Source organism: Capra hircus, chromosome 10, assembly GCF_001704415.2.
Source record: "Capra hircus breed San Clemente chromosome 10, ASM170441v1, whole genome shotgun sequence".
Classification (NCBI taxonomy): Eukaryota; Metazoa; Chordata; class Mammalia; order Artiodactyla; family Bovidae; genus Capra; species Capra hircus.
In genome coordinates this window covers 33,711,785-33,725,517 of record NC_030817.1, presented here as the reverse complement: position 1 = coordinate 33,725,517, position 13,733 = coordinate 33,711,785, and the positions used below count along the sequence as shown (strand labels likewise).

The 13,733-nt window shown below is 41.8% G+C and overlaps 1 pseudogene; it reads left to right on the top strand.

The window, feature by feature from the left end:
• On the top strand, nt 322-1,918 carry LOC102173663 (annotated as a pseudogene).

Here is a 13,733-nt window from a genome sequence, read left to right as displayed (position 1 = left end):
CCAATTGAGTAAGGTGGAAAGTGTTCACAGATTAAGAAGTAAGAGGGTACCAGGTAGTAATAAACACACATTTGCTGCAGAGTACACAGATCATCTGGTACAGAAGACTGGACTCTTCATTCTTTGAGGACATTGAAGAAGTCCCTGCCCTCATGGAATTTATGGTCCAGTTGCAGAGATATTCTCAAAATTCAAAAAGTTAGCATTCGGACTGAGTTGTATATAGGGAGCTGCAAACGCCCGTGTGCCACAGGTTCTCTTACATCGACCGCCTAAGAGTCATGCTGTAAGAAGCAACAATCTCTTCTCTCTGCCATCTGCTCGGCAGCCACAAAACAGCAACTATGTGTGAGTGCATCTCCATCCACTTTGGCCAGGCTGGTGTTCAGATAGGCAATGCCTGCTGGGAGCTCTACTGCCTGGAACATGGCATTCAGCCCGATGGCCAGATGCCAAGTGACAAGACTACTGGGGGAGGAGATGACTCCTTCAACACCTTCTTCAGTGAGGCAGACACTGGCAAGCATGTGCCCAGGGCAGTGTTTGTAGACCTGGAATCCCCACTCATTGATGAGGTTTGCACTGGCACCTACTGCCAGCTCTTCCACCCTGAGCAGCTCATCACAGGCAAAGAGGATGCTGCCAATAACTATGCCTGAGGTCACTACACCATTGGCAAGGAGATCGGTGATCTCATCTTGGAGCAAATTCAGAAACTGGCTGAGCAGTGCACAGGTCTTCAGGGCTTCTCGGTTTTTCACAGCTTTGGTGAGGGAACTGGTTCTGGGTCACCTCCCTGCTGATGGAATGTCTCTCTATCAATTATGGCAAGAAGTCCAAGCTGGAGTTCTCCATTTACCCAGCCTTCCAAGTTTCAACAGCTGTAGGTGAGCCCTAAACTCCATCCTCACCACCCACACCACCCTGAAGTGCTCTGATTGCACCTTCATGGTAGACAATGAGGCCATCAATGACATCTGTCCTAGAAACCTCAACATTGAGTGCCCAACATATACCAACCTGAATAAGTTGATAGGTCAAATTGTGTCCTCCATCACTGCTTCCCCACTTCCCTGGTGGCTCAGATGGTAAAGCATCTGTTTACAATGCGGGAGACCTGGGTTCAACCCCTGGGTCAGGAAGATTCCCTGGAGAAGGAAATGACAACCCACTCCAGTACTCTTGCCTAGAAAATCCCATGGACGGAGGAGCCTGGTGTCCATGGGGTCACAAAGAGTCAGACACGACTGAGTGACTTCACTTCACTTTCACTGCTTCCCCGAGGTTTGATGGCGCCCTGAATGTGGATCTGACAGAGTTCCAGACCAATCTGGTGCCCTATCCCCGCATCCACTTCCCTCTGGCCACATACGCCCCTGTCATCTCTGCTGAGAAAGCCCACCATGAACAGCTTGCTGCAGCAGAGATCACCAATGCTTGCTTTGAACCAGCCAACCAGATGGTGAAATGTGACCCTCGCCATGGTAAATACATGGCCTGCTGACTGTTGTACTGTGGCAACGTGGTTCCCAAAGATGTCAATGCTGCCGTTGCCACCATCAAGACCAAGCGTACCATCCGGTTTGTGGACTGGTGCCCCACTGGCTTCAAGGTTGGCATTAATTACCAGCCTCCTACTGTGGTACCTGGTGGCAACCTGGCCAAAGTTCAGTGAGCTGTGTGCATGCTGAGCAACACCACAACCATCACTGAGGCCTGGACTCACCCAGACCACAAGTTTGACCTGACGTATACCAAGCATGCCTTTGTTCACTGGTACGTGGGTGAGGGCATGGAGGAAGGAGAGTTTTCTGAGGCCCATGAGGACGTGGCTTCCCTTGAGAAGGATTATGAGGAGGTTGGTGGGGATTCTGTGGGAGGAGAGGGAGAGGAAGAAGGAGAGGAATATGAAAGTTAAAATGTCACAAGGGTGCTGCTTTTACAGCACCTTTGCTTATTCTGTTTTAAAACTTGGAAGGTTGTGGTCTGATCAGTTAATTTGTATATAGCAGTGTATACTCTCATATACAATTACTGACCTATGCTTTAAAACATGGCACTTTGTTATAGACCCAAGCTATTCATTTCTCTGATGAGTTTAAATAAAGTATTTCCTGTCTAACTCAGCATTGATAAAAATAAGATCATGACATCTGGTCCCATCACTTCATGGTAAATAAAATAGATGGGGTAACAGTGGAAACAGTGGCTGACTTTATTTTCTTGGGCTCCAAAATCACTGCAGATGGTGACTGCAGCCATGATTTTAAAAGACACTTGCTTCTTGGAAGAAAAGCTATGACTGACCTAGACAGCATATTAAAAATCAGAGACATTACTTTGCTGACAAATGTCTGTCTAGTCAAAGCTATGGGTTTTTCCAGCGGCCATGTATGGATGTGAGAGTTGGACCATAAAGAAAACTGAGTGCCGAAGAATTGATACTTTTGAACTGTGGTGCCAGAGAAAACTCGTGAGAGTCCCTTGGACTGCAAGGAGATCCAACCAGTCCATCCTAAAGGAAATCAGTCCTGAATCTTCATTGGAAGAACCGATGCTGAGGCTAAGGCTCCAATACAATACTTTGGCCACCTGATGCAAAGAACTTTTTCATTGGAAAAGACCCTGATGCTGGGAAAGATTGAAGGCAGGAGGAAAAGGGGATGACAGAGGATGAGACGGTTGGATGGCATCACTGACTCAATGGACATGAGTTTAAGCAAGCTCTGGGAGTTGGTGATGGACAGGGGAGCCTGGCGTGCTGCAGTCCATGGGGTTGCAGAGTCGGATATGATCATGTGATTGAACTGAACTGTAGAGATAAAACGTACACATACAAGACACCTTACACTTTTGAGGCAACACATTAATAAAAGCGAAAATAAAAGATGTAAACTATAATTAGATACAAAAGTTCTAAGGATAAGCAAAGAATAAAATGATTAGAACAAGCATATAACTAGTAAGTGAAGATTTTTGAACTGAGTTTCAAAGTGCAAGTGTTAGTCACTCAGTCACATCTGACTCGTTGCAACCCCATGGACTATAGCCCGCCAGGCTCCTCTGTCCATGGGATTCTCCAGGCAAGAATACTAGAGTGGGTAGCCATTCCTTTCTCCAGGGGATCTTCCTGACCCAGTGATTCAAACCGGGTCTGCCACATTGTAGATTCTTTACTCTGTAAGCCTTTTGAAGATGAAAACCTTATAAAAGATATTTCCCAACACTGCTGCTGCTACTGCTGCTAAGTCGCTTCAGTCGTGTCCAACTCTGTGCGACCCCAGAGATGGCAGCCCACCAGGCTCCCCCATCCCTGGGATTCTCCAGGCAAGAACACTGGAGTGGGTTGCCATTCCTTCTCCAATGCATGAAAGTGAAAAGTGAAAGTGAAGTCGCTCAGTCGTGTCCGACTCCTAGCGACCCCATGGACTGCAGCCTACCAGCCTCCTCCGTCCATGGGATTTGCCAGGCAAGAGTACTGGAGTGGGTTGCCATTGCCTTCTCCTTCCCAACACTAGTCTAGATTAAATAAAGGTTGCTGCCTGATGGCTTTTTTTTTCATGTTAAATATGCAAAGAGACATGTATGGTCCTCTATCAGAAAAGTTGAGAAATGAATTCTGCTTTTCCTTTAACAAGTAGACCGTCAATAGTTCTTTTGGTTTCTCTTTGTGAAATAAAAATTTCAATGTTTTTCCTAGATATTGGAGGCTAACAATGCCACATGTAAATTGCCTTTTATTCCATACACATTTGGATTTATTTAAGCAGAGAAGTGTGGGCATAAAAGTCCTAATTTAATATACATTTTTTAGGATAAATAGCTATTAGTTCTATTATATTACGCCAAGGTGAAAGTTAGATGACTCATAGCCAATAAGGAAAATATCACTATACAATCCCATAGAGGTAAACTTGAAATATATGTTATAAAAGATTATTTTAGTTCCAGAAGAAACTTGAACATATCATGGTGTGTCTCAATACAGAATGACTTTCACTTCACTTTTGTGCATGAAAGTTCAGAAATTAACTATTTTGCCAGACAACCTGCTTTCTCGCTGTGCGCATGTCTCTCAGGCCTGCCGTTATCAGCTCTCTTATTTTCTGTTATAAATGCCTTCAAATTCCATACTCTGCAATCCTGACATGACTCATAATGATCAGATAGCTGTAAAAGAAATCCCAGGGGAACCATTTCTGTCCCTGAACTTCCACTCAGCTCTTTTTTATATCTGTATAAGATAGCCAAACATGATCTAACTCATTATTACAATTTAGCCTTTGCATAAGATTCCCGCATTGCGGGAATACTCATTCGATTTCACTGGCCACTAATGGAAACTGTCACAAGACAGCATCAGAGAAGGGACAGTTCAGTAAGTTGGGCTCCAAATTCTTTAACACACACACACATACTTTCTTTCACTTCAGCTCTACTTTGCGCCCCCTCCACCGTTTTTTTTAAAGGCATATTGGATAGCTGCCTATTCTTTCTTCTGAACAAAAGAAAATATTCTGCCACTTTAAAAACATGTTTTAATTAATTTTTATTGGAATATAGTTACTTTACAATGCTGTGTTAGCGTCTACTGTACAGTGAAATGAGTCAGCTATATATATATGTATATATACGTCCCCCTCTTTTTAAAGATTTCTTTCCATTTAGGTCATCACAGAGCATGAGTAAAGTCCCCTGTGCTATACAGTAGTTTCTTATTAGTTATCTGTTTTATACAGAAAGAGAAGAACATAATATTATATATTAAGACATTTATGTGGAATCTAGAAAAATGATGTAGATGATCGTATTTAAAAAGGAGAAATAGAGACACGAACATAGAGAACAAATGTGGATACCAAGGAGGGAGATAGCATGAACTGGGGGATTGGGATTGACGTATTAAAACATATATGTTTTAAAACCATTGTTCTAAAAGATGAGATATAATGCTTTAATGCTGTCTTCCAATTTAAAACCACTACCTTTAGAGTCAAGTTCTCAATAAGAAATACTGTCCATCAATGAAGTGGGTCAAAATTGTTGATTTCTTATTTCTGAGAAATATGATCAAGGGATTCCACTTAAGTGTTACTCAACATGTCTAAATAAAATTCTTTGCATGAGTTTAAGATTCTGTAATCTCATAAAATGAGTTTGTACTTTCCAGGATTCTGCCTTGCGTGCACATAAACCCATAAGAATGAGCTGAGTCCAGTGGTCTCAGAGTTATCTGCCTTAAACGTGTGCCTTGGGTTTCATTTTAGGCTCACTCTGAGTGGATGCTGCCACAGCATCAGTTCTCTTAGGCAAAGCTGCCTTTGGAAGTGGCAGGCATAAATTAACTTGAACATACTGACAATGCTCATTCCAACCACTGTACTGATGTCAGATTCAGGGAAGAACTTTGAAACAAGATCCACTTTATTCTTATCCAAAATGAGTGTGATATACAATAAAAAAATAACTACTAGAACATCACAGTTTCAAAGCGCTCTTTCATTACCCACTAGCTCAGCTGGTCTCTGAATTATCCTCACAAGGTAAGTACTATTTCAGTCATTTTATATTATATTGAAAGTAGGAGAAGCAGGAGGCTAATTTGACAGAAACTCAGATTTTTCTGACTCCAAACTCCCCAAAGGGAACAAACTCACCTCTGGTTTAAAGTTTGACATTCTTTGATTCAAGGGCAATATCAGAGTTTCGGTATCTTATGAACCCTATAGGCAAAAATTCCATCTCTCTCAATGTATTTCTTCAAAATATTATCTATGCAAGAAAGAGAAAAAGTATTTTGACGTGAAGGTAGATGAACATCTCAAGTATGTTGAGATCCATGAACATTTTCGCTAGTTCTTCCTATTATTTGTTACAAATGGAGTCATGTGGATATAAATTTACAAGAATAACTCTGAAGGCATCAAAATGTAATACAAAAGACCAGGGGTGCAAATGCTACTGCAGAATTATGGCAATTAAGTCCTTAAAAGCAGTCTTATTTCATTTGTGGAGAGCAACAATTCATTTAAGCTGATTTATGTGTCTGAGGAAGAAAAAGAACTCCATCTCAATTTAAACTCATAATAAATCTTTTGATTACATTGACTCTTATTTTCTAATTAGTCACTAGAAAGTTGAATTCAACTAATTGAGTTACTAATGTATAATAATGGTCAAACTAGATGTATGTGACATAAACTCACACACAACACGAAAAGAACCTAGAAATTAAGGATCTAGTACTCAACTTTAGGGGGCTTCCCAGGTGGCACTAATGGTAAAGAACCTGCCTGCCAACGCAGGAGACATAAGAGATGCAGGTTTGATCCCTGGGTCAGGAAGACCCCCTGGAGGAGGGCATGGCAACTCACTCCAGTATTCTTGCCTGGAGAATCTAATGGACAGAGGAGCCTGGAGGGCTACAGTCCATAGCGTCACCCAGAGTTGGACACAACTGAAGGGACTTAGCAGGCAGGCAGGCACTCAACTTTAGAGCTTAGTGAGAAATAAGTTTACTTTATTAATTTAGTTTTTTATGCATTTGAAAACATGGCATAGGTGCACAACGACAGAAAAAATTCAATCAGCACACAACAATGCACAGTAAAACCTGAATGTCAGATCACTGGGCTTCCATCCCCAGAGTTAACCGCTGTTAAGTGCTTGTTTATCTTCTGGATGGCTAGATAAACATATATACGCATATCTGTGTATTTCTTGTCCATTTTTACACAAATGAGACCACATTATACCCATTATTCTATACTTCACTTTTCCCCCTTGTGGTATGTCTGAAAGGTTAGCCCATGTCTACACACACGGAGCTAATTCATGCTTCTAAATGGTTGCATAATGCTCTTTGTTATATCTTATGGATGTACTATCAATGAGATACGCCCTACAGATGGATCTTTAGAATTTTCCCAGCCTTTTGCTATTATTTGAAATTATGCTGTATTCAATATCCTTTATGTACATCTATAAGTTATATTTTGGCAATAAATTCCTCAGATAAATTTTTGACTCAAAACATGTTACCCAACTGGGAATTTCTAACATTACTATTTTAACTGAAACTACTCAAGAAGGATTTAACATCATTAAGAGAAAAAGAAATGTTAATGATCACAAGAGTGTTAATGATCTTCCAAACACCACGCTGAAATGAAGTGGAAGTTTTTCTCAAGGAGTGCTTTGTGTGTGTATTTGTGTGTGCGCGTGCACAATGTTAGAAGGTCAGAAAGAAGAAGAAGGGGGTAAATTCTATCACTCGAGGTCTAGTTACTCATTAAGACCTCTGGGAGAAAGGGTATCAAAAACAGTAATCCACAAAGCTTCTCTCTTCCTTAAGGCTTTATCTCTCTCACCACCTCTGCTGCCTGCTGACATGAAGTGGCTGAAATGATATATGCTATAACATATATAGGTAGATAGATAGATCTTGCCTCTAAATCACACAGTGGCCTGTGAAGAGAAAAACTCCCTCATCCAGACCTGAGACTTCTTATTCCTCAAGGGTACCCCTGGAGTCTTAAGAAAAGATAAGAAGAAATTAGACATATCTGACACTTCTCCATCTTAGGAAGCAATTTTGTAGGCAGAACCAAACTTTCCTATAATATCCTACTACAATTGTGAAACTCTTTCAGCTTAGCTGAGAATCCCCCAAATTTCAAGGTGCTCAAATAAAGGAAGGGTCTGGGTGAGCATAATGTTTGCACGAGATAAAATGTAAAACCCCATCTATTCTTTCTTTTTGGAAAAAAAAATTTAAATTACCCAGCATATTTCCCTAACCAACTGCCAAAAACCTGAAATGGAGTTTTTATTTTTGGTCTTGCTCTTGACTGCTGATGCTGGCTTCCTTCGAGGCAATTCAGGACAGCATCTGGCTTACCTCATGTTCCACTGAAATACAGGTGCTGAAAAGCAGGCTGAAGATGACATTCTGGAAACAGGAACTGTGCTCTATGTCGAGCGGGAGAAGGACTGGGGAGGTGGGAACAGGGAGCGGTGTTAATGCAAATGTACTCCCCGGGCTTATTTGCTGGCAAACTGAGTCGACACCCAGCCATTTGAATCTGGGCCAGCGAGTTTGGCACATCTTCTGCTGGCAAAGCACAAGCCCAGCACTGCATCCTGCTGCTGTTGGCACGTGTACAGCTGTCTTTCTTCATCTGACTCTCCACCACGGCGGCTGACTCAACAGGTGTTGCCAGGGACGCAGTGTGTTTGGCAGCTGTCAACTTTCAATAATCATCTTTGTAGCATATCCCTTTCTACTCTTCCCACCTCAGTTCTTCCCCCCTTGCCACCCTGCTTCAAAGCTCCCAGCACCACTGGGGTCTTTTCGAAGGGCAGACTGGGGCAGAGATGCTGAATGAGGCATGTGGTCACCTGGAGGGTAAAATCCTGTCTGAAGGATTTGCCACTGAAGTAGGATAGGATTTTTACAGGTATAAGCCTTAGAGGTGCACTCAACTATCGTTTTTTTAATTCCCCACTCTGAGACAAACTGTTAACCCATGTTTTCTTGACCTTTATTTCTTCCATTTTTCTATTAGTTTTTTTGAGTGCCAGCTCCTCTCCTTATAGCCTGAAAGATCTTAACCATATTCTTTAACTATTCAAGCCATTCTCATCTGAAAAATGGAGATAATAATATTGGTTGTCTATGCCAATGAGATAAAGTGGGCAAAATATTTAACACTAAATGCCAGTATACTTTAGTGATTCCCCTCCTGGCCCCACCCCCTGGCCCCAATGCCCTGGAGTTTCATCCTTAAAAGTCCTAGGCTTTGGGACTTCCCTGGTGGTCCAGTAGATAAGAATCCACCTGTGCAAGGGACATGGTTCTGATCCCTTATCCAGGAAGAAGCTGTAGGGCAATTAAGCCCACACGTCACAAATACTGAGCGCTAGAGCCCGTGTTCTGCAACAAGAGAAGCCAGTATTATGAGAAGCACGTGCACCACAAAGAAGAGAAACCCCCACCTGCCACAACTAGAGAAAGCCCATAGGCACCAATGAAGACCCGTGTAGTCAAAAATTAACTCAGTTCAGTTCAGTTCAGCCTCTCAGTCATGTCCAACTCTTTGTGACCCCATGAACTGCAGCACACCAGGCCTCTCTGTCCATCACCAACTCCTGAAGTTCACTCAAACTCATGTCCATTGAGTCGGTGATGCCATCCAGCCATCTCATCCTCTATCGTCCCCTTCTCCTCCTGCCCTCAATCCCTCCCTGCGTCAGAGTCTTTTCCAATGAGTCAACTCTTCGCATGAGGTGGCCAAAGTACTGGAGTTTCAGCTTTAGCATCATTCCTTCCAAAGAAATCCCAGGGCTGATCTCCTTCAGAATAGACTGGTTGGATCTCCTTGCAGTCCAAGGGACTCTCAAGAGTCTTCTCCAACACCAAAGTTCAAAAGCATCAGTTCTTCAGTGCTCAGCTTTCTTCACTGTCCAACTCTCACATCCATACACGACCACTGGAAAAACCATAGCCTTGACTAGATGGACCTTTGTTGGCAAAGTAATGTCTCTGCTTTTCAATATGCTATCTAGGTTGGTCATAGCTTTCCTTCCAAGGAGTAAGCATCTTTTAATTTCATGGCTGCAGTCACCATTTGCAGTGATTTTGGAGCCCCCAAAAATAAAGTCTGACACTGTTTCCACTGTTTCCCCATCTATTTCCCATGAAGTGATGGGCTCAGATGCCATGATCTTCGTTTTCTGAATGTTGAGCTTTAAGCCAACTTTTTCACTCTCCTCTTTCACTTTCAAGAGGCTTTTTACTTCCTCTTCACTTTCTGCCATATGAGTGGTGTCATCTGCATACCTGAGGTTATTGATATTTAACTAATTAATAAAAAATTTTTCAAAAGCCCTAGGCTTTAATGATGGCCATTGAATTCTAAAGATGTGACGCCTTGCTCTGTTCTGGGGCTTCTTTCCCGTTCTTATCAAAGTCAGAATCAGAAAACACTGGCCCCTGAAAGTCTGGGCTTCCTCAATGGCTCAGTGGGTCAAGAATCCTCCTGCAATGTTGGAGACATAGGAGATGAAGGTTCAACCCCTGGGTCAGGAAGATCCCCTGGAATAGGAAATGGTAACCCACTCCAGTATTCTTGCCTGGGAAATCCCATGGAAAGAGGAGCCTGGAGGGCTACAATCCATGGGGCCGCAAAGAGCCGGACATGACTGAGCAACTAAGCATAGCACATACAGTTGTTTATTATAGCCTTATTTATAATTCTAAACATTGGAGATTCCTACATGTTCACCAGTAAGAAATAGATAAATAGATGAAGAAATAATTGCAGAGTAAGTAGTAGGCAAAATTAGATTAAGTAATTAGTCAATGAATTAATTAACTAGATTATTTATGTGTGTGGTCCTTACTACATGTCAGATGATTTCTATATATTAACTCATCTCAACCCTGTAACCACTCAGTGTGGTGGATACCATTATTATCATCATATTTGCTGATGAGGAAACTGAGGCAAGGGAAAGCAGAGCCCCTCAGATATATATACATATGAACACAGATGGATTTCATAAACAAGGTCAAGTGAAAAAAGCAAGTTGGCAGGATAACACATGAATCAAAGAATTGATGCAAAGTTAAAAAACTCACAACGGAAACACATATATAGAAGATTATACAAACTAGGAATAAGAAAATACACCCCAGGTTCATGCTGTAGTTGCTTCAAATAGAGGGGAAGGAGGGTGGGACTGAGAAGTGTACAGGGGAGACTCCACTTTTATTTGTAAGGTCCCATTCATTTAATTTTTAAAAGGACATGCTAGATTTTTTGATGATGGCCATTTTGACTGGGGTGAGGTGATACCTCATTGTAGTTTTGATTTACATTTCTCTAATAATTAGTGATGTTGAGCATCTTTTCATGTGTAGGAATAAATCTACCATATGACCTAGCAACCCTGATATACTGGGCATACACCTTGAGAAAACCATAACTGAAAAAACACGTGTGTCCCAATGTTCATAGCAACACTATTTACAATAGCCAGGACATGGAAGCAACCTAGATGTCCATTGTCAGATGAATGGATAAAGAAGATGTGGTACGTATATACAATGGAATATTACTCAGCCATAAAAAGGAGCGCATTGAGTCTATTGTGGTGAGATGGAAGAGCCTAGAGCCTGTAATATAGAGTGAAGCAAGTCAGAAAGAGAAAAACAAATATAGTATATTAACACATGTATATGGGATCTAGAAAAATGGTATTGATGAACTGATTTGCAGAGAAGGAATGGAGACCCGGGTGTAGAGAATAGACCTTGTGGAGAAAGTGGGACAAGTGGCCTTGGGAGTGAGTGGGACAAATGGAGAAAGCCCCATCGACACATATACACTATCAGGTGTAAGATGGATAGCTGATGAGAAGTTGCTGTGTGGCGCATGGAGCCCAGTCTGGTGCTCTGTGATTGATGACCTGGAGGGATAGGATGGGGGACGGGAAGGAGGCTAGCGAGAGAGAGGTTGTATGTATAATTATGACTGATTTATGTTGTACGGCAGAAGCCAACACAACATTCTAAAATTTTTTTAAAAAGGACTTCCAAGTTTTTTAAAAATTAGGTCACTCTGTGTAATGCATATAATGTTTAAAAGTATATTTTCTGCTGTATTTTCTGTTTTGTAAAACAGTGTATATATAGAAAAGGGCATAAATTATATTGATAGGTTTCACAAATATTATTAAGCAAAAGCATGTGACTAGCATTCAGGTCAAGAAAAGGAGTGTAAAGGCTCAAAGGCAGGCCTGTGGACCCTTCCTCGATCATAACCCCAACCAGCACCCCCCATGGAGGGAATCTCCATCTGAGCTCTGTGATGCTCACTGCCTATTTCTCCCCTCCAACTCCCCCTTCTATGTCTATATCCTAAACATTAGAGTCCCTTTGTCCTGTTTCCAAAGTATAACAAGTGGAATCCTGAAATAAGTATTTTTTTCATGGCTGTCTTACTCAGTGTTGTTCTTTATTCACTGTTGTTGAATAGACTTACTTCCACATTCAGTTATCCTGCTCACTCGTGATGGACATTTGGATTGTCTTCTCTATAATTTGCAAGCTCAGAAGAAAAGACAGATGTTTTGTCCAGCAGATACCCAAGAATAGGTATCTTCAGATTTCTCCTTAGCTCATCTTTCGCAAAGGAAGAGAGTAGCCTTACTTGTTTAAGAAAAACATTTTCCTTTGGACTTCGTGTCAATTTATTTTCTTGAGTTTCTTCTCCCCTTCCCTAAGTCAACAGGTTGCATTTTTTTGCTACTGTATTTGCCTTTACACTGGGAAGTATTATTAGTATTGCTGTCCTGAATGGGATCACTGAAGCCACAATCTAACTCAAACCCTTTGTTTGACATTTGAGGAAACATGCTTTTGTGCCCTGCAGCTCATTTTTAAACACATTTTAGTAGCTCTGAGATTTATAGGTGGTAACTTGGTCATTGGCATAGGAGTTTTAAATGTTCTATTGTCTCTGGCAGCTGGTTAATCGTATGTTTAAGAAGAATGCGTTGCCAGCGTTTCTCTGCAGGGAAAATCTATTCTATATGAGACCCATACTGAGAGCCACAAAGATGTTGCCAAACGTCTAAATGAATTTTTCCCTCCTCATTATTAATCGTTATACAGCATTGCTTTAAAAAAAACACCACCCCAGGACCCAGTAGTGAGGAGGATAGAGCCCACGAAATAGCATTATTTTCCCTGCACATACCAGTAATCAGGCCAAGCAGCAAAGGCATTTTTTATTGTAAGGACCTCAGCGATGCTGTAAAAGGCATCTTCCGGCTCTCCAATACTGCCATTAATATGTAAAAGCTTAAGCTTGCTAAAGGGATTATTGCACATCATATCAGATGGTAAACTGGCGTTGCAATGATTACATGTATCTTTTTGTCATTTTCTCACAAAACATCTTACTCTTGAATAGTATAACTGGCCTCTTACTAATGTTAATGATCAAATTGGCATAAATGTAACACACTATTCTAAACGGAAGGCATGTTTGCGATCTCTAGGGTCTTGAATGTACGCTTTACAGCACGGTCATTACACTCAGTGTGTGTGTATGTGTGCATGCATGCTCCTATATAGAAATATATATACAGTGTGTACATTTTATGGTAACAGAAAGCACAGATTTCACAAATGGGTCTTTGAGTGTGATGTCCTTACTTTCATCATGGCTTCAGAGACCCACATATTCCAGATATAGGAGACAGAGTACCATATATCGGGCAGTGGTGTAATGCATATACCACTTCCCAGGAGACAGCACCCCAACCACGCAAGATGTTATCCCCACAACGAACACCTTGGCTAAGGCTTCAGTAGGCTGTTCAATCATCTAATCCATGTAATGTAGCACATGGCAATGCTTTGGTCATGAGACTATTTTCACAGCCCCCCTTTTGTGGCCATGAAGTGGGTCCCTTGACCTGAGGCAATTTGTGGGAGATATAATATCGATGGATCAGATGGTAGTGTTAGTGGGGGTGCTGTAAGCAGGCAAGGCAAACTAGTCACGATGAACTGCTACCCGCTCCCAGGTGTAAGGGGTTTAGATGTAGTTGACCTACCAGTATGTGGCTGGCTGGCTTCCCTGAGGAATGGTGGCAAGTAGAGGGCCCAGTGGCCATCTCTGCTGCGCGCAGGAACTGGTTCAGGCTCACCTAGAAGGATC